General features: G+C 42.6%; 1 long non-coding RNA gene across 2 annotated transcripts; it reads right to left on the bottom strand.

The window, feature by feature from the left end:
- Positions 1 to 599: 599 nt before the first annotated feature.
- Positions 600 to 20,407, bottom strand: LOC103097174 (uncharacterized). 2 transcript variants are annotated; one of them, XR_008915439.1, is made up of 3 exons: positions 19,954 to 20,407; positions 18,178 to 18,330; positions 600 to 6,807 (listed from the first exon to the last, which is right to left on the bottom strand). It is a non-coding gene; the product is annotated as an uncharacterized LOC103097174 (long non-coding RNA). The 2 variants fall into 2 exon arrangements; XR_008915438.1 differs by lacking the exon at positions 600 to 6,807 and having other exon boundaries at positions 13,316 to 18,330.
- Between the last annotated feature and the right edge of the window lie 759 nt (positions 20,408 to 21,166).

Here is a 21,166-nt window from a genome sequence, read left to right as displayed (position 1 = left end):
TATTTTTTTTAATCTCTTTGGGATATAGACTAATAGTTGTATTCCTAGATCAAAGGGTAGTTACAGTTTTAAAGCCCTTTGGGAATAGTTCCAAATTGCTCTCAGAATATTTAGATCAAATTGCAACTCTACCAACAGTGCATCAGGGTCCCAATTTTCCCATATCCTAGGGAGGGACTTTTTTTTTTTTGAAAATTTTATTTAATTAGTCTAAATTGACATTTTTCCTTGGTTACAAGAATCATATTCTTTCCCTCTTCTCCCCCCACCCCTTCCCATAGCCAAAGCGCAGTTCCACTGGGTTTTACATATGTCCTTGATCAAAATCTATTTCCATGTTGTTGTTGTTTGCACTAGGGTGATCATTTAGAGTCTACAACCACAATCATATCCCCATTGATCCATGTAATCAAGCAGTTGTTTTTCTTCTGTGTTTCTACTCCCACAGTTTTTCCTCTGAATGTGGATAGTGTTCTTTCTCATTGATCCCTCCGGGTTGTTCAGGATCACTGCATTGCCACTAATGGAGAAGTCCATTACATTTTTTTTTAATTAAAAAAAAAAAAAAACCCTTACCTTCCGTCTTGGAGTCAATACTGTGTATTGGCTCCAAGGCAGAAGAGTGGTAAGGGCTAGGCAATGGGGGTCAAATGACTTGCCCAGGGTCACACAGCTGGGAAGTGTCTGAGGCCAGATTTGAACCTAGGATCTCCCATCTCTAGGGCTAGCTCTCAATCCACTGAGCTACCCAGCTGCCCCCAAGTCCATTACATTTGATTGTTCCACAGTGTATCAGCCTCTGTGTAAAGCATTCTCCTGGTTCTGATCCTCTCACTATGCAGCAATTCCTGGAGGTCATTCCAGTTCACATGGAATTACTCCAGTTTATTATTCCTTGAGCACAATAGTATTCCATCACCAACATATACTACCATTTATTCAGCCATTCCCCAATTGAAGGGCATCCCCCTCATTTTCCCATTTTTTGCCACTACAAAGAGCACAGCTATGAATATTCTTGTACAAGTCTTTTTCCTTATTATCTCTCTGGGGTACAAACCCAGCAGTGCTATGGCTGGATCAAAGAGCAGACAGTCTTTTAGCTCCCTTTGGGCATAATTCCAAATTGCCCTCCAGAATGGTTGGATTAATTCACAACTCCACCACCAATGCGTTAATGAGGGAGGGAATTCTTAACCAAATAAGGAGATTATCTAAAAGATAAAAGTGACAATTTTGATTATATGAAATTCAAAAGTTTTTGCTCAAACAAAATCAATGCTGGAAAAAAGAAGAAATTATCTATTTCCCCACATCTTATCCTCTTATATTTTCCTTCTCTTTGTTTCTTGTTCCCTCTACAAAGGGAAAAAGGGTGGTGAGAGAGGAGTATGCTTAGCACTAGTGCTCTAGGTCAGTGATGGCAAACCTTTTAGAGACCAAATGCCATGCTGTAATGGTGAAAATTTCACCTTTTTAAGATTGTTGTAATATTGAACAATGGCCGCCAAGGAATTTACTTATGAAATTCCTAAAATGAAACACTCAAGTCAGAATGGAGTTTATGGAGGTTTTAATCACAATGGGAGTAGGGAAAGGAGAGGGAGAGAAGGAGAGAGGAGAAAGGGGAAAGGGGCTACTCAACCTCTGACCAAGGCAGAGGGAGTTTTAGGCCCAAGGCCAAGGTGGAAAGAATCAGTCCTTAACTCACGTGACCGATCTGAAGGAAAGCTGTCTGCGGGCGTCCTCCCTGTCCAAGCTTCTAACACCAACTGGCATCTCGCTCTCTCCACAGGAAGTGAGCGAATTCCAGAGGCTGTTCCCTACCTCACTTCCTGTGCCTCACAAGTGCCAATGGTTGGCTCTAGCTTGGCTTAGGACAGCCCAGGTGGGCAGTTAGTTATTTCTGATTTGTCATTGACTAGCACATGCCCGTGTAGTGTGGGTATGCACAATTTTTGGGTGCTATACCAAGATGGAGACTTTTGAAATTTACAATGCCCCTCTTCCCCTTACCCCACATAGGGGTGGGAGGAAGCATTTCCATTTGGCTTCTGGGTGGAGCGGTGGGTGAAGTGAGGAGTGTCCTCAGTGAGTGTAAAGTGGGGGAGGGGGAGTGGTCCAAGTGCTCCCTTCCTCTCCCCTCCAGCTCTGCTGCCTGTGAGTCACCCACCTTATCCCCTATGCACTCCCATTGGCTGCTGTGGGGAGTGGGTGGGGTGAAAAATGTTGTTAGGCATGGTGGAGAGTGGGAGGGGATCAGCTCTGCCTGAATTTCTCTGCCTTTCTAGTAACAAATTGGGGGGGGTGGTGGTGTATGCCTACAAAGAACATTCTGTGTGCCATAGGTTCACCATCCTGGCTCTAGGTTGATGCAGTCTGCTTCTGCTTTTCTGTTCCTCTTCTCTTTCCTAACTCAAAGTCAATAATAGGCTCTTATCCTTTCTTTTCTTTTAATCCTCCCTTTCAAATCCACCTTTCTTAGTTCAAATTTGTTTTGCTTAGGACAGATCCTTCCTTAATCTATTTATTTTTTCCCCTCCTCATCTTTCCTTAATTTTTCTTTATTTTGATTGATTACTCGTTTCTTTTTATTTTTTTTTTAAATGTGTTATCTTCAGTTCTAAATTCTTTCCAACCTTTCTCCCATCCTTGACATGTTGGGAAGGCAAGAATAATAAAACCCATTACAAACGTGTATAGTCATGCAAAACAAATTTCCACATTAACCATGAGAGAGAAGAAGGAAGAGGAGGAATATGAGAAGAAAAAGAACAAAAATAAGAAAATATACTTTGATATGTTCTGTGAATCCATCACTTCTCTCTCTGGAGATGAAAAGCATATTTCATCATGAGTCCTTTGGAATTGCAGTTGATCGTTGTTTTGATCAAAGTTAGTAAGGCTTTCAGAGTTGATTATTGCTATTGCTAAATACATTTTCTCCTGGCTCTGTTCCCTTTACTCTGTATCAATTCATACAAATCTTCTCAGGTTTTTCTCACATCATCCCTTTCATTATTAAGGAAAAAATAAAACAATAGTATTCCATTGCATTCAAATAGCATAACCTGTTCAGCCATTTCCCAAAAGATGAGCATTCCCTTAGCTTCTAATTCTTTGCTACCACAATGAGTGGCTATAAATATTTTTGTACTCATGGGTCCTTTTCTTCTTTCTGTGATCTCTTTGGGAGTATAGACTTAGAAGTGGTATCCTGGGTCAAACAGTAAGCATAGTATAATAGGTTTTGAGTATAGTTCCAAAATGCTTTTCAGAATGGCTGGAATAGTTCACAGTTCTATCAACAATGCATTAGACAGGAGGTCCTGGGCTCAAATCTGGCCTCAGATACTTCCTAACTGTGTGATCTTTGGTAAGTCATTTACCCCTAGTTGCCCAGCACTTACCACTCTTCTGTGCATTAGTGTATGTATTTTCCCATATCCTCTCCTTCATTTGTCATTTTCTTTTCTTTTCTTTTTTTGGTCAACGTAGCCAATCTGATAAGTATGAAGTAGTGCTTTAGAATTGTTTTAATTTTAATTTTTCTAATTATTAGTAATTAGAATAATATTTTCATATAACTATTGATAGTTCTAATTTCTTCCTCTGAAAACTGCCTATTCATATAGTTTAACCATTTGTCATTTGAAGAATAGCTTTTGTTCTGATTCAGTTCTATATATAGTTTAAGAATGAGACCTTTCTCAAATTTGCTGCAAAGACACCACCCCCCACTCCCAATTTCCTGCTTTTCTTCTCATTTTACCTGCATTGTTTTTACATCTTTTAAAAAACTCTTACCTTCTGCCTTAGAATTGATACAAAGAAGAAGGGCACTAAGGGATAGGCATTTGGGGCTAAGTGACTTGCCCAGGGTCACACAGCTAGAAAGTGTCTGAGGCCAAATTTAAATCCTGGACCATCAGTCTCTAGGCCTGGCTCTCTATCTGTAGAGCTACCTTGTTGCTCCTTCCACTCTTATGATGATGGCTACTCAATCTTGTGTGATTCTAACTATTGCTTTTCCATACTTTAATTTCTTTCTGGCTGCTTGCACTATTTTCCCTTTGATCTGGAAGCTCTGAATCTTGACTAGAATGTTCTTGGCAGTTTTTATTTGGGGTTTCTCTCAGGAACTTACCAACGAATTCTTTCTATTTTCATTTTGCCTTCTGGTTCCAAGAGATCTGACAGTTTTCTATTATGATTTCTTAAAATATGATATCTGGGTTATTATTATTATTTTTTTGGTCATGGTTTTCAGGTAGTCCAAAACTTCTTGAACTATTTCTTCACAATCTGTTTTCTAGGTCAGTTATTTTGATACAAGGTCTCTCTCTCTCTCTCTCTCACTCTTTCTCTCTCTCTCTCTCTCCCCCTCACTCTCTCGCTCTTGCTCTCTCCCTCACTCTCTCACTCTTGCTCTTTCACTTTTGCTCTCTCTCTTTCTCTCTCTCTCTCTCAGTATTTTAACTTTGTTTTACTATATGTCGTCTCTTGGAGTCATTAACTTCTACTTGATCCATTCTAATTTTCAAGGAGTCTGTGGCTTGGCAAAGGCTTTGTATCTTTTGTGCCAAGCTATTAATTCTCTTTCCAACTCTTTCTTCCACAATTCTCAATGCTTTTCCACTTTTTTCTTCTGGTGCCTTCATTACATTTGTTATAGTGTCTACTCTGACTCCCACCACCTGAAGGCCAGGTATGTTACATTTTACCATTCCTCCTGTAAAAATTAAAGTTAATCTCAAATAATGAAATATTATATTTTAAAGATTTATTAATGATCATTAGAAATCAAGGAATAAAGAGGATACAAAATAAAGACCATGTGTCCAAGGCTGATCAGCCATTTTAAAATTCCCATGCTTAGCTTACCATGGCCACAAAGCTCGATGTCATCATGCCAAAAAGAACGGGGCAGGACCTCCCACTCAATATTTATCCCCTGTCTACAGGAAGTACGTAATGACAGGAAGTCAGTGGGCTCCTGGGAAATGTAGCTTTTTTTAGAGTCACAGATTTTCAATTATACACTCCACTGACTTCAGCCCCCATCAATAGGGTTTCCTCAGTTGTAGGAAGTCCTCTTTTTCTCAGTTCCATTTAACTGGAGGAGTATCTGAAGAGAAAATGTTCATAAACTCAATGCTACCTCTTGATGGTTTTCTCTTGCTCATCCATATATCCAATTAGAGATCCCCCAAGTGGATTGAATGCCATCGACTCTGCAGAAAAGCTTTTGAAAACAATGGATCTTCTTAAAGATTGACAAGTCATCACATCAGGCTGCATCAATGAAACTGTTCTCAGTGCCATCACCAGTTTTCTCTGCATGCCAGCCCGACGTTCTTGGCTGGGCACCTCTCAGCAGCTGTGGGGAAGAAGCCTATGGAGTGACTTAATGCCTCCCAACCACTTTGCAAAGCATTTATCAGCGATGAACGATGAAGAGACCATCAGGAAACAGTAGGTGAGAAAGAGGGTGAAAGAAGCACCGAGGCCCAAAGTGCTTCCTCATGTGGGAGAGATCACAAGGGATGGGGATACAGGTAAGGAGAAAGAGGCTGAAGAAGAGGAAGAAAGAGAGGAGGAGGGACAGTACCAAGACCAGGAGGTGGTTACACACATGTATGGATACACATATATACATGCAATACATACATGCCCACATGTGTGCACACACACAGAATCTAGGAGGATTCAACCAGAAATTTCCTGAGGCAGCAGCAGTTGCAGGACCAGTACTCTGGTCCATAGAACCAGGAGTATCCATCCAAAGTCTAGATTGCATCTAATCATACTTAGGAGCACGTTCCCTTGACTCCTAGAGGAAAGGGCTGAGCATCTGAGAGTTAATATCTACTCTTTTGAAAGAGAATTCTTGGGGCAGCGAGGTGGCTCAGTGGATGGAGAGCCAGGTTTGGAGATAGAAGGTCTTGGGTTCAAATTTGGACTCTGATGTGTCCTAGTTGAGTGACCCTGGGCAAGTCACTTAAACCCAATTGCCTAGTCCTTAGCACTCTTCTGCTTTGGAATTGATACTATCTATTCTAAGACAGAAGGTAAGGGTTTTTTTTTTTTAAAGAAAAAGAAAAAAGAAAGAGAATTCCTTCTCTTTTCTCTTTCCATGTCAAAGGTGAGGAGGAACTAAATGGGTTTATGCCAGCAACACAATCTCCCTTTGTTATTTAGGGGGCCACTAGTCATGGTCAATTTTCCCAGGCTTCTGGTACCTTTCAAGTAAAGTTTAGCATTTTCTTTTGCCTTGTTCATCTTTTTTAAAGTTAAGAGAGTTGCTTCTTCACTTCTTGGCATTCCTCCAGTTAGTTACCTTCTTGATAACACCCAAATCTAAGGGACTATTTTTATGTTTTGGATTGTTGTTCCACATTTGAATTCAGGTCACTAAATTTCATGCCCAGACTCATCGTGGGGAGGGGCGGAAGGTAAAATAAAGACGACGCTCTCTTCCAACCTGCTTTTCTCAAGTGCAATGCCAGGATTCCTTTATGAAATGTTCAGAACTGAAGCTCGAACAGAGTGAGAAGACCATCTGCAGGAATTAGATTCACCTGCCATGCGAAGCATCTTCAAGCTTACGCCAGTTCTGGATTGTACTTACTTTGTTCTGCATGGTAGAGCTAAGCTGCCAGCAGGATACACTCCGAGAGTAGCCTAGCCCGGTGGAGTCTTCAGCATCTTATAAGTGGTGTAAAAGTAGAGAGAAGGGGTTTGTGGAATTTTCTGTATAGTATTACATCCGGTTGGAGAAAGGCTTCCAAGCAAAAGAATATCCATCTGTAAGAAGACGATTCTAGCATCAGGACCCCTGAACCCGCAATAAAATGGATGAGGAAGGTGTTATCTTTAGTTTGTTCAACTGATTACATAGTACTTGAAGCTATAACAGTCACCCTTGTTTTTAAAAAGTTCACCTTGGGGCAGCAAGGTGGCTCAGTGGATAGAGAGCCAGGATGGGATAAGAGAGGTCCTGGGTTCAAGTGTGATCTCAGATACTTCCTAACTGTGTGATTCTGGGTAACGCTTAACCCTAATTGCTTAGCCCTACCAATCATCTGCCTTGGAACCAATGCTATCAATTCTAAGAAGGTAAGGGTAAAAGAAAAAAAAGTTCACCTTTCTTTAATAATTGGCTAATATCACCAGAAAAAAAAATACATCTTTTCTCCATCGCTGTAAAAGGTGGAGAATCTGTTTCTAATTTTTTTGTAGTTTGACCTTTAATAATCAGATTGTAATCTATTTTGAATTTATTGTGGAATATGGTATCATTGATCTAATTTCTGTCACACTGCTTTTCAGTTTTCCCAAATCAAAGATCTACACAAGTTAAAAATGACTCACAACTCAGAGGCTATTACTTTACTCCCAAGCATTAAATGTACAAATTACTGCTATTTAATATGTATGCCATTAATCAAACAATTAAGTCATTAACAGTTGTATGTTGAGAGTTCTTGCCTAAGTAATTTATGTTTTTGGATTTAACAAAAACTGGGTAATTGAGTCTCATTATTTCTGATTCTTCCTTAATCTAGTCTGCTCCATTAATACCAAAGGGTTTTGATGACTGCTACTTAACAGTATAGTCTGAAGTTTGGAAGTGTTATCCCTCCCTCATTCTTATCTTTCTTCATTATTTCCTTCTTTTGTCCCTCCAAATGAATTTACAGTAGCTTTTTTTATTCCAAGTATTTAAAAATCCAAACAAAATAGGTATTTTCATATATAAAGAAAAAGAAGTTATTACATAAATGAAATCCCAGTCTCTTATATCTTTAACCTACTTTTCTTCATATCTCCACCATAGATTCCATCCACTAGTGTTCTGACCCCTACCCACCCTCCCTGCATCACATAGGAAATTGTCATGGAGGCCAAAATGTCTCATCTAAATTAAATCTTTCATGTTTGATCTTTCTGCTCACGTCTTGGAGGTAACATTCTCAGTTTATTCTTTCAGTATTAGTTCTGAGGCTGTGTATAATGTCCTCCTGGTTCTACTCATTTCACTATTCGCTATCTTGTATAGTTCTTTCTGAATTAAAAATAATCAGTCTATTCATCATTTCTTATAGTGCAGTTATATTCCATCACAATTATATACCACAATTTATTTGGGCATTCCCCAAATGATAGGCATCCCCTCAATTTCCAGTTCTTTGCCACCACAAAGAGAGCTGCTATAAATATTTTGGAACACAAGGGCCCTTTTCCTTTTCCCTGATTTCCTAGGGAATACCAAAAATGGTATTGCGAGGTCTAAGAGTACACACAATTTTACAGCTCTCTAGATGTAGTTCCAAATTTTTGCAGTAGTTTTTAATTGGACTTTCTATCTTAAATCTTTTTCTATTCCTATCCATCCTATCTTTAGATCCTAGTGATTTTCCTAAAATAATATGTCTGATCATGTCAACCTGCCACTCAATAAATTGGCGTAGCTTTCTATTATATCTCAGAACAAATATCAATCTCACGTGACATTAAACTCAGGTTATTTACAATCTGGCCTCTTCTTTTCTTTCCAGTCTCACAGTAACACATTCTTCCTCTTGCTGTTCTTCCCCAATTACATCCATCTTCCACTCCAGTGCTTTAAGAGTCAGCTCAAGCCCTTTCCCCCTCTGGATGCCTTTCCTATCCCCTCAGGTGCAAATGCTTTCTCTTTTAAGGTAAACTTCCTTATAGCCTGACTTTATCTTGTAAGAAGAGGTTTTATATATATATACATATATATATGTATATATGTATATATATATATATATATATATATATATATATATATATATATATATATATATATATATATTCTCCTTCATTAGAATATAAGTTTTTTTGAGAATGGGACCGTTTTCCTGTTCTAGAGTGATAACAATAAATGCTTGTTGGTTGATTGTCTCTGAATAAATGAATGGAAATGCATTTATTGGAGATACAAATTCAAAAGATAATCCTTGCCTTCCAGGAGTTTATTTTCTAGGGAGTCAGACTGATAGTGAGTGAAGCCCCTTTTCCCTTTCCAATGGTGATAACTGTATTGATTTGATTGTGGTTTTTGGAAAAGGTAGAAAGTGGGACTGGAAGAGGAGGGGAAAGAGGACAGAAAAAGGCAAGGTGGATGGCAAGAGAAGGGCAGGGGAGGAATGTGAAGCATGGACAGGGCCAGTGAAGAAGATGTGAATTAGGGTTTTTTCCTGACTGCCTTTTCATTGGCTGCCCCCACACCTGGAATGCTCTCGCTCCTCACCTCTATTGCTTGGCTTCCCTATTTCCTTCAAGATTCAGTTGACTTTCTACAGGAATTCTTCCCAAATCCCTGTCTTATGGCTTTCCATGAGGTTACCAATAGTTAGCATTTTCCCCCTTGAAAACAATTTGTTTACATTCTTTTATCATTTATCTATTGGGAAATGGATCTTCAGACTAACTTAGGACTTACAGTAGTACCATGGGTGGCCACCCCTCACCAGGGCAAAACCAAGTGAGTTGTCAATAGGAAGTTATAGAAAGAATGGGTGAAGGATGTGGGAGTTGATTGAGAATCCCTTTCTAGTGGCAGAGGTGGTATGGATTTGATTATGCCTTACTGCTCCTTGTTTCAAGCTCTTATCACTACTCACTGTTCCACTGATGCCTCCACTTATTGCAATCTATAGGTCAAGTGGTCATATAGGCATCTCAGCAGGGAACGGAGCCCATGTTTTTACTCAGTCCCACTCTCTGCTTTGTCTGACCTTTCTTCCTCTTTTTTTTTTGGTTACTCTCCAAACTTCTTGCAAAGGCTAGTAGCACAGGTGTATGAACTAGATATTAATTCCACAATGATATGTGGAGTATGGGTAGTATAACAAATACTTATACCAAAGCAAATTCACACACTGAGAAAAAAATTAGGGATGGCTAGGTGGCTCAGGGAATAGAGAGCCAGGTCTAGAGATAGGAAGTCCAGGGTTCAAATCAGGACTCAGATTCTTCCTAGCTGTGTAATCCCGAGCAAGTTGCCCATTTCCTGGTCCTTACTGATCTACTGCTTTGGAACCAATACACAGTATTGATTCTAAAATGGAAAATAAAAGTTAAAAAAAAATCAGCCTTGTTCAGCAGAAAGTAGAGGGAGATGGAACTTGTTCTGAAGCATAATTGAGTATACACTCTACTGTGAGTTAAAAAATATTTAGTTATAAAAATTAATAATATGGAAATAGGATTTGAGTGAAATTGCTTGTCAACTCTGGGAGGGGAGAGGGAAGAAAGGAGGGAGACAACAAGAATCATGTAACTACAGAAAAACATTTTAAAAAGTTAAAAAAGTTCAGGCCCTGAAAATTACATGGAGATGCCTTTCTGCTCACCAAACTGTGGCCCTAATTTTGCCTATCTCTCCAGAGACCTGGGAAAATTCCATATTTTCAGGAATTCTACCCAATGTAGCAGTGGCATTGTCTTTCCTTCGGAATACATTCTAGTACCTTACATTACACCAAAGATCTCATGGTGACTTAGAACATTCTCTCAGTTATGCCCTCAACATTGTTCATAGATGCCCTCAATGCTGTTCAGTAAACCTTTCTTAGTGGTATATTTCCTCTCATTTCCATACCAGGAGTGGTTTATATGTGCCAGAGGATTCGTCTCAGGTTCTAAAAGAACTTAAAGAGAATTTTAAAAATCAATTAAGAGAAGCAGAGGAAAAATGAGAAAGAGAAAGGAAAACAATATAAGAAGAAAATAGTTTTTAAAATAGAATTGACTAAATGGAAAAGGAGTTTCAAAGGAGCTCACAGAAGAAAAGCATTCCTTACAAATTAGAATTGGGGTGTGAAGCCTGGATTTAGCTATCTCCTGATTGTATCAATGAAGATACTTAGATCTTACTTTATGGTGAAGATAAAATTGTAATCTGATTGTAACAATGAAGGTACTTAGCTCTTACTTTATAGTGAAGCTAGAACTTTAAGCTACAATTTATTTTTAGATCTTACTACAAAAAGGTGTTAAGTAACTATAAAAGGTAAATTAATGACAAAAAAGTTAAGTAACTAACAAAAGGTGAACTTAAAGAAATGTTAAGTAACTTAAAAAAGATATAATCTAACCAAAGAAGATGAGAACTAAAGAATGGGCAGTCCTGGAGAAAAGCGTTTGATGTGATTGGTAGTCATGAACATTTAGAGGAGGGGACACAAGAGTAAAAGATCTATAAAAGAGGACGAAAAGTTCAGATTGGGACATTCATTTTGAGAATATACATTCGTTCAGACATTTTGAGCACTGACTCAGAGGAGCGACTGGAAGACCAACATCCAGACTTCTTTAAGACTGTCATGTTGGTGAGTGAAAAGCTGACTTAATGACCCCACCTTTCTGGAGGCCCTGAGAAGGGGGAGGGAGAGGTAGAATGGGGCAAATTATCTCACCTAAAGAGGTGTGAAAAACCATTCAGTGGAGGGGAGGATGAGGGTGGTGATGGGCAATACTTAAAGCTTACTCTCATCATAAGTAGCTCAAAGACGGAATAACAACCATACTCATTTGGGTATAGAATCCTACTTTACCCTCCAGAGAAGTAGGAGGTAAATAAGACAAGAGGGGAGTATAATGGAAGGGAGAGGGAAATGGGGGGGGGTTATTAATAGCAAAACATTGGTGGGAAGGGACAAAGTGAAAGGAGAAAGAACAGGATCCAAAGGGCAAAATAAGATGAAGGGGAGTACACAGCAGGTAATCATAACTGTGAATGTGAATGGGTGAATTCACTCATAAAATGGAAGCAGATAGCAGAGTGGATTAAAAACCAGAAGGCTGTGATGTGTTGTTTACAAGAAACACATATGAGGCAGGGAGACACACATATAAAGGTAAGGGGCTAGGGCAGGATTTATTTGCATCATCTGAAGTAAAAAAAGCAGCAGTAGTCATCTTGGACAAAGCTAAAGCACAAATAGATCTAATTAAAAGAGATAATTAGAAAAGGAAGGAAATTCCATCTTGCTATAGACAATAAAGTAATACCAATACTAAACATATCTTGCACCAAATTGTATAGCCTCCACATTTTTAAAGGAGAAATTCAATGAGCTTCAGGAGGAAATAAAGAGTACATCTATTAAAGCTGAAGACACGAAGACTTTTGGTATATAAACCAATAAAGCTTAAAATCACATCAAGACTTTTGGAACATATTATATGTCCAGACCTATGCTATTTGTTTTGGGGGAAGATGAAACTGGCATAAAATTTCCTTCTTGGGCTCACAATCTATTTGGGAGACCAGATACACCCAGAAAGGAAATGAACAATTCTGGACCACACATACTTATGGCCTGATTAGTGGTATAGAAACTTGGGTTCAGATGAATGATCCAGCATTTACTTACTATGGAACTTTAAGTCAGTCACACAATCCCTCAGGGCCTTAATGTCTTCATCTGTAAAATGGGGATGAAAATATTTGGATTCTCTCACAAGTGTACTGATTAAAGCACTTTGTAAACCAAAGTGGGGCAGCTAGGTATTGTAGTGGGTAAAGAGCCAGCCCTGAAGATAGGAGGACCTCAGACACGTCCTAGCTGTGTGATCTTGGGTAAGTCCCTTTACCCTGTTTGCCTCCATTTTCTCATCTGTAAAATGAGCTGGAGAAGGCAATGGCAAACCACTCTAGTATCTTTGCCCAAGAAAATCCCAAATGGGGTCATGAAGAATTGTACGCAACTAATTGACTAAATAACAAAACCTTAAAGCACCATAGAAATGGGAGCTATTATTATAACTAACAATACATTGCTAAGCTCATATGGTTGTTATTATCCATATCATCAACAGCAATAATAACGGCTGTAGGGAATTAGAGAGGGAAGAAATCATGAGGGCTGCCGGGGTCAAGGATGGCTTCCTGGAGCAGGTACCTCTGACTCAGCTTATCCAAACGTTCTCAGGGGAAAAGGTGCTCGGCAGCCTTATCAGCGGGGCGTCTCCAGTTCTGGGAGGTAGCCCCGAGCTCTAAGCCCAGCAGGGAGGGCACTGACCCTTGCCCTCCAGAGGGTGAGCAGTGCTCTAAAGCCTCCTCCCACCCAGGAACAGAGAGAACGAAGGAAGTGGGGGAGGAGGTGCTCGCCTTGGGGAAGGCCTGGCTGGAGCTAAACACTGGCCCGAGAGATAAAGAGATTCCTGGACGCCTCCATCTGCTCTCCAGATTGCTGGGCTCCGATCATCTGCTGGGAGGTGACAAAGGGATTCATTTTGTATCAGGGGACGAATACAAACACACACGCAGTTGCCCATGTTTATACAGATATGAATGTTTATAAGCAGTAACAATCAGGGATACAGCCACATATGTATACACACACATCCTTATTTAGAAGAGGCTGAGGGGGGCAGTTAGGGGGCTCAGTGGATGGAGAACCAGGCCTAGAGATGGAGGGTCCTGGGTTCAAATCTGAACTCACACTTCCTAGCTGTGTGACCCTGGGCAAGTCACTTTATCCCCATTGCCTAGCCTTGATTGAGCTTCTGCCTTAGAACCTTTATGCAATATGGATTCTAAAACAGAAGATAAAACTTAAAAAAAATAGTGGAAGTATGGCCCTATGTGGACTATCCTGGGTAGCTTTTCCTGAACACTCAGTTTGTTTGTTTGTTTTTTAACCCTTACCTTCTATTTTAGAATCAATACTGTGTATTAGTTCTAAGGCAGAAGAGCAGTAAGGGCTAGGCAATGGGGGTTAAGTGACTTGCCCAGGGTCACACAGCTAGGAAGGGTCTGACGCCAGATTGGAACCTAGGGCCTCCCATCTCTAGGCCTGGCTCTGTCCACTGAGCCATGCAGCTAGCTGCCCTAACACTCAAGTTTTTAAGACCACATTTCTGGGGAAGGTACTAAGAAAATCTAGCAAACATTCATCAATCACTTGCTTGGGAGAGCTGGGGAAAAATATGAGGGAAAAACTAAAACAGTAAATGTTGGTTTTACCGAAGAGGCAGAGCCTCAGGACGGGACTTGGGCCTTGTAAATGGCAAGGAGACCCAAGAATGGCCCAGAGGAATGAGATGTCAGGGCTAGGCTCAGGATGAAAAATATTATAGAATGCTTGAACTGGAACTGGATCGGACTTCAGCTGTCTGTCTGATTTTTCCTTGAGCTGGAGAGGGGGAGGGATTTGCCTGAGGTCACCAAGTGACTTAGTGGCAGAGCCAGAACTGAAAGCCAGAGCCATCTTCTATCCTGGTTATTTGTTCTGCAGGAAAAGTCCTTGGGCAGGTGATTATAGTGGGTCCACGGCCTGGGCTTCTCCTCCCCAAATTCTTAGGTTCCATTCATTGTCTTCCTTGAGAGGCTTTCAGAGTCCCTGAAACCAAAGGAAATCTCTTTTTCTCCCTCACCCAGTCTTCTTCCTTCTTCTAAGTTCCCCAAATTGGGGGCGGGGGTGGGGGGCGGGGAGGGGTCCCTTTTCTTAAACTCAGTTGATTTTTTTTAGGTTCGAATGGTTACGATTTTAAAGGCACGACCCCTTTGGACAAAGACGCTGATGGAGCTGGGTGGGAGCCCATTCCGTGTCAACATTGCACCCCGTCAGACACCCAGTCCTTGTGTCCAAAGCGAGGCAGAGAGTGATGAGGACGAATGCTTGCCTGCTGGGCAAAAACATATCTGACTTAGTGTAAGAATTCATGAATTCTTCACAACTCTGATCTTGGCTCCAGTCAGGTCCTGCAAGGAAAGCAGAACCATCGGAAAGTGCTCAGAATATTCTGCCTGAACTTGACGGGGTCTGCGTTGGAAGGAACCTCAGAAGGGGTACCCGATCTGGAATCCCTCTGCGAGCTTCCAGCCTTTGTCTGAAGATCTCCAGGGGTGAGGAACTCATTCCCTTGGGAGCCACCCCATTCCATTGCTGAAGAGCTGGTGGCCGCTCAGTTTTCCACACTAGCTCCTCAGGAGCTTTCACCCCCTGGAAGTTGCCTTAGGGGTGGGGTGGAGCAGAACAAGTGGAATCTCCCACCGGTCTGAACCCAGCGACTCTATCTCTCAGTCCCTCCAATATGGGGCACAACTTCAAGGGTCTTCATGGGGCTGGCTGCCATCTTCCAACGTGCCTCCGTGTGTCAATGTTCTTCCTGAAGTGGGGCGTTCACACTCGAATCCAGTACTTCAGATGGGTTCTGAATGCAACAGGACTTTCTTCTCCCTTATTCTTGGCATTCTGCCTCTTCATGCAGTCCAGCAACACCGGCCTCTACAGTCCCATCCAGGCATGACTAATGGAAACTCCACCCGCGGCAAATCCATCGGAAGGATGACGGCAGGCCCAAGGGCAACGGTGCCAGGGCGAGTAGCTCAAAGGACAGCCTGACCATGGCGATGGGGAGTTGCAGCGGCCCAGAGAATCGTCTCACTGCAGATATGGTTCCGGGGGGAGAAACGGGCCCATCCTGTACAAACAGCTTTCCTCACGGCCCCACAGGAGGGGGAGGGGTGACTAGGAACGGTTGTTTTCTTCCCCTCCAGAGAACTGTAAGAGGTGATGAGATAGGGGTCGTCACAGGGAGGAAGCCCGGGCCTTCCCCAGTTCCCACTTCATCATCCCAAGGCAATGAACAGTTCTCTGCTTTTTGTTCTTTTGGACTATAAGGTTTTTCTCTTCCATTTCTGTATCCCTTTCTCTTCTGCTCTGTCTCCTCTAGAAGGACGAGGTCTGGTTGAAACCAACCCCTTGGGATGCTGGGTTGTCACCCGCCGGCCCTCGCTGCTCTTTATATGGCATTCAGTGAGGACGATGGCCACCAACATCACGAAGTGGCTCCCACCACGTGTGCGCAAAGTCCAAACGCCTGTCTTTAGACCTCAGCATTCTGGTTCTGTCTTTCCAGAGCTATTTCACAGTTTCTCCACGGGTCATCTTCATTCTACGCGACTTGCTTTGTTCATCATCCCCCAAACAAAACATCAAGCGTTTCTTCTCCTATTCTCAGTTCCTTGCCTAAAGCACTCTTCTCCTCTCCAATCCTTTCCACGTCCCCAAAATCAACCTATTGTTCAAGGCCCCTATCTTCCAGAAAGCCATGCAAATTCAATAAGCATTTATTTGCAACATAGTCTGTACCCTCAGCAGATTCCACGGCATCGTCAGCATTGTTTGTCTTTTATGTCCCTGGTTGTTTTATAAGGTGATTGAAGGAAGGGCAGGAGCACCAGTCCTGGCAAAGAGGGGTCCCAACTTCAGAATATTTTAAAATAGATAAAATAAAACGCAGGATCCCCAAAGAAAACATTTATATCAAAATAACTGAGGGGGAGTGAGTTCATGAATCTCAAATAAAGAATCCCTATTAGGCGAAACTATGTAAGTCATGGTTCATAGAGAATGCATATCCAGGGGCAGTTGGGTGGTTCAGTGGACAGAAAGCCTGGCCCAGAGACAGAGGGTCCTGGGTTCAAATCTGGACCAGACTAGCCAGACAAATCACCCGGATTGTCTACCTTTTACCACTTTTTTGCCTTGGAACTAATACTTAGCATTGATTCTAGGACAGAAGATAAGGGTTAAAAAAAAGATTATTAGAAGGTAAGAATGTGGGGTGGTGGAAAGAATATTATACTAGGAATCAGAAGAGCTGGAATCGAGACTCCATTCTGTCACTTACTCATTGTGTGACCCTGGCTCAGTCCCTTCCTTCTACAAAGCCTCGATTTTCTTCTCTGTATAAGAGGATCAGGCCAGACAATATCTCAGGTCCCGGGTCACTCCCGCTATTTTAGGATTTCTGTAAACCCTGGGAGGATGAATATAGATGGAGACCCAATGAATGTTTGCTGAATATCCGAGAGATAAGCATAGGCTGCGGTTCTTCCTAGATGGGACGTTCTGAGTATCCTAATACCTGTGTGTGCTAGAAGGGTAGTCACACCGGTTATGTCGCTAAGCTTGGAGGCCAAGATCATGCCTTGGTTTGCCGGGCTTGATCAAGATGCTTCCTACTGGCTTCTGCCACATTCTGTCTGGTCTTTTCTTTGTCATGCTGGACCAGCTTGATCACAGGATTGAAAACTAGAAGGCGCCTTAGGAATCAACTGGTAACTCTCAAGTTTATAAGAGAGAACTGAAGAAAGGGTTCCAATAACTTCCTTCTTTCCCCTTTCTTGTTCTTTCCTTTCCTGTTTCCTTGTCTTTCTCTTTAAGCCTTTCCTTCACGCTTCAGTGTCTTCCACCTTCACTTCATTTCCATACCACTTACTGCCAGTTGCTAGAATCATGGAAGAAAGACTTCCGCGGTATGGAAGGAACCCTGGGCTGTTGGAAGGCATTACTGAACCAGAGTGGCTTCTAGTACACAGTGGTTAGTGAGCAGCTTTACATCAAGGGCTGTAAAGTTTTTTGTTATGGTTTTTTCTAAATCAGTAAAAAAAATTTTTGGAAGTTCAATGGGTATGGCACTAAATAGATAAATAAGTTTGGGTAGGATGGTCATTTTTATTATATTGGCTCGTGGCTGTAAAGTTTTTTAAGTGGTTTCTTCATGACAATCCAGTGAGGTGGGAGTATGAAATATTATCATCATCAGTCTACAAATGTGGAAACTGAGGTTGAAAGGAGACAAAGGATTTTTCTAAACTCTTGCCTTTCAGCTTGGAATCAATTCTGTGTATTGGTTCCAAGGCAGAAGAGAAGGAAGGGCTAGCTAGGTAATGGGGGTCACGTGACTTGCCCAGGGTGTGAGGCAAGATTTGAACCAGGGACCTCCCGTCTCTAGGCCTGGCTCTCAATTCACTGAGCCACCTAACTGTACCCCAAATGCCTTGTTTAAGGCTACACAGTGAGGTATCTAGGTAGCACAGTGACTAGATCATCAGGTCTATTTTTTAAAAATTAAGAGTAGCCAAGTAAATATCAAAACTCTGTAGACAAAGTCTTCTCCTTCCCCCAAACCCTGTGTCAATTCCACTAAACTGAACTGAAAATGTATTTATTCAATGGCCATTCCTTAAGTGACTACTACATGAGCACTAACTGTAGTTAGAGTCTGAAGACCTTGGTGCAAATCCTCACTTCGGTACCGACTGGCTCTCCGAAATGCAGTAAATATCTTCGTCTCCTTGGGCCTCATTCATTAAAAAAAGAGACAACCATCTTTTGTACTACCTACCCGATGATGTGGCTCTGAGGGCAGTACACATGCTAAAGAAATGGACTGAAATGGATTGTTCTCTTCAGTTTGTAGATGTCGGGGACACCAAGGTGAATGAGAGGCAGTCCTTGTGTTTTCAAATCTAGTAGGATTCAATCGATATAAAGATATCTAGGAGGAAGAAATAAATACACAAATCACTACAGTATAAGGTCAAAGGCTACAGAAGAGGCCCAGAGAAAAGGGATCCGCGTTGGGGGCAAGTGTTCTGGGGGATGAATAGTAGGCTGAGATGACTGGAAAGCGCTGAGCAAGGCAGGGATCTCAAGAAGAAAGGTGGAAAATGCCTGGGCATGTGGGACAGGAGCAGCATAGCGGAAAGAGCAGTAGCCTTGGAGCCAGAGGTCTTGGGTTTCAGTCCTTGCTCTGACTTTGCTAGTATGACCTTGGGCAGAAAGGAATCTCTCTGAATTTCGGTGCTGGCATCTATAAAAGGCTAACCACCGGTGAGGAAAAAGGAGGGCTTTGTCATCCTGAAAGCACCATAGAAGTACGAACTATTAATAATGATATTTTCCCTAGTTCAAATCTGGCAGTAGCCACTTTCTAGCTGCGGGGCTTTGGACGAGTCACTTAACCTTGTTTGTCTCAGTTTCCCCATCTCATAAAATGAGCTAGAGAAGAAAATGGCAAATCACTACAGTCTTTGCCAAGAAAACCCCAGAAATGGAGTCATGAAGAGTCAGAAACAACTAGACTGAACAACATTTGGTTCAACAGGTTAAAATTTAGTGACAAAGCACAAAGGCCAACTGGGCCAACAAAAGATCTACAACTAGGATTTCCTACTGGGAATGGGGATGTCTTTCCACTCCCATTTGCCTTTTATCATTAGAACCTCATCTCTAGTAGAGAAAATAGCCATGTCTACTTCCTACTCATCTGACCGAGGAAGGCTTCTGCCACGTCCACGTCGCTTTGGTACCAGGAGCTGGGGCAGTGGGGCCACGGCAGGTTTATGATCTGGATTTATTCCCAGAGCCTACTCTGATGATCCCTCTGTCTTTTTAATCTAAGGCAGGGGAAGTCCACTGCTTAGAGTCCTCAGGTAGGTCCCTGAACTGGAGTGGGGAGGAGGAAAAAGACTTCGAGAATGGCTAAAGTGGGACAGAATTCAAGTAGAAGTGATCTTAGGACCCAAAATGTCCTAGCTGGAAGGGACCACAGAACACAAGATATTAGAGACCAAATGTGGAACTCATTTAATCCAACACCCTTATTTTTCAGATGGGGAAACCGAGGTTAAGAGGTTCTCTAGGGTCACATCATTATTAGATAGCAAAATGCAGCAGGGGGTACTGAACTCAGGGTTCATAAATTTAGCACCCAGGAGAGGCACTATTATTTCAGGGCTTTACAAAGCTGAGTAAAAAGAGGTTTTTGTAAGTGGGAAGAGGGTCATAGGAGCTAGAATAGTGCTGAGCAGCAATGAGGAGGGAAAGGGGCAGGCTGAGCCTTCTGGCCTGAATTATCTGCTAAGACAAATAATCAAATTCCAGGGACCACACGGTTCTGGCGCCAGAAGACCAGGAGGGGGGCAGGGTTGGGCAGGCACTGCTTTAGCAGGTGGCGGCCCAGGCCTGACCCAGGCAGGATGCCCTCCCCCCATGTCCCCCAACATGCACCACCATCTCAGAGGAAGCCCACCTCCCTGCCTGGACCGTGGGAAGTTTTTCTGTGGCCACCCCAGGTGAGGGCTTCATCAACCCCCAAACTGTTTATAGGAATACTTACAAGCTACAGGGTCTGCGCATTCAGGCTCAGCTGGAGGCCCAGGTCCAACAGCTGGGAAACATCTGGCGGCTTAACCCACCCGCAGCCACCAGAACTCCAAAGTGCCTCAGGATTTCAGCTTCTGGGCGGTGGGGGTGGGGGTGAGGGGCAGGAAATGCAGTTTTGGCAGCTCTCCGGGCTGAGGTTTCCCCTGCCCCCAGCAGCTGCTCAGGTTTCTGGGCGCCACAGATCTTGACATCATAACCCAAACCTTCCTTTATAATCGCCCCTTGCCTGTACCCACTCTGTCTTGGCCTAGTCCGATTTTTCAGGATCTCTGGGCAGGGGGGTGCGTGCTAGGGGCAGCATGGAAAGGAGCCTTAGTGCCGATGGAGGCAGGGAGATTGTGCCGTTGGGGTGGAGGTTGGCAGGCAAGGACAGGACGAATTTTTGTAGCTCCATTTTCTTCTCTCCATTTGCTTCCTCCCCCTTGGTTCCCCCCCCCCCCAGCCTCTCCCCTAAGAGAGGTTCAGGATCTTGGGATACACTTCAGTGAGCTGCAAATAGCTAATAATAACTCACATTTATATAGCATTGAACATACAAAGTTTTTAGGTCTCTATTTGATCCCTGCAACACCCCAGTGAAAGAGTTTGTGCAAATCCTGTTATCCTTACTTTACAGATGGAGAAATGGACGCTTCGAGCAGGAAAAGAATGCAGAGCTTTTGAGTGGCCAAGAGCTAAAGCCGGCTTTTCTGTGTCCAACCTTCTTCCCATTTCACTAAACAATCCCTCCGATGTGTTAAGTGATACCATGTGCAAGGGCCTGACGCAGACATAAGGAGGGATGGATCATGGGTAGGACTGCTTCCCAGCCAGACTCGTCATGGGCATTGGAAAGGATGATGGTTTAGGGGGCCTAACAGCAGTGGAGCAGAAAGCAGGCTGAACACTCAGAAAAGCTGGGCTCTGATCCTGGTTCAGCTGTTTGCTCCCTGAGCAACATTCAGCAGCCCCCAAGACCCCTTTGAGTATCAGTCAGTGATAGAGGGTAGCTGAGAAGGGGAAGGAATCAACATCAGAGGTTGAAAATGGTCAAGAAAGGCTCCCTAGAAGGTCCTGGGTTCAAATCTGACCTCAGACACTTCCCAGCTGTGTAACCCTGGGCAAGTCACTTGACCCCCATTGCCCAGCCCTTACCATTCTTCTGCCTTAGAACCAACACACAGGAT

Source organism: Monodelphis domestica, chromosome 1 (assembly GCF_027887165.1).
Source record: "Monodelphis domestica isolate mMonDom1 chromosome 1, mMonDom1.pri, whole genome shotgun sequence".
Taxonomy (NCBI): Eukaryota; Metazoa; Chordata; class Mammalia; order Didelphimorphia; family Didelphidae; genus Monodelphis; species Monodelphis domestica.
The sequence above is the reverse complement of the archived record's forward strand: the minus strand, read 5'-3'. Positions and strand labels throughout refer to the sequence as shown.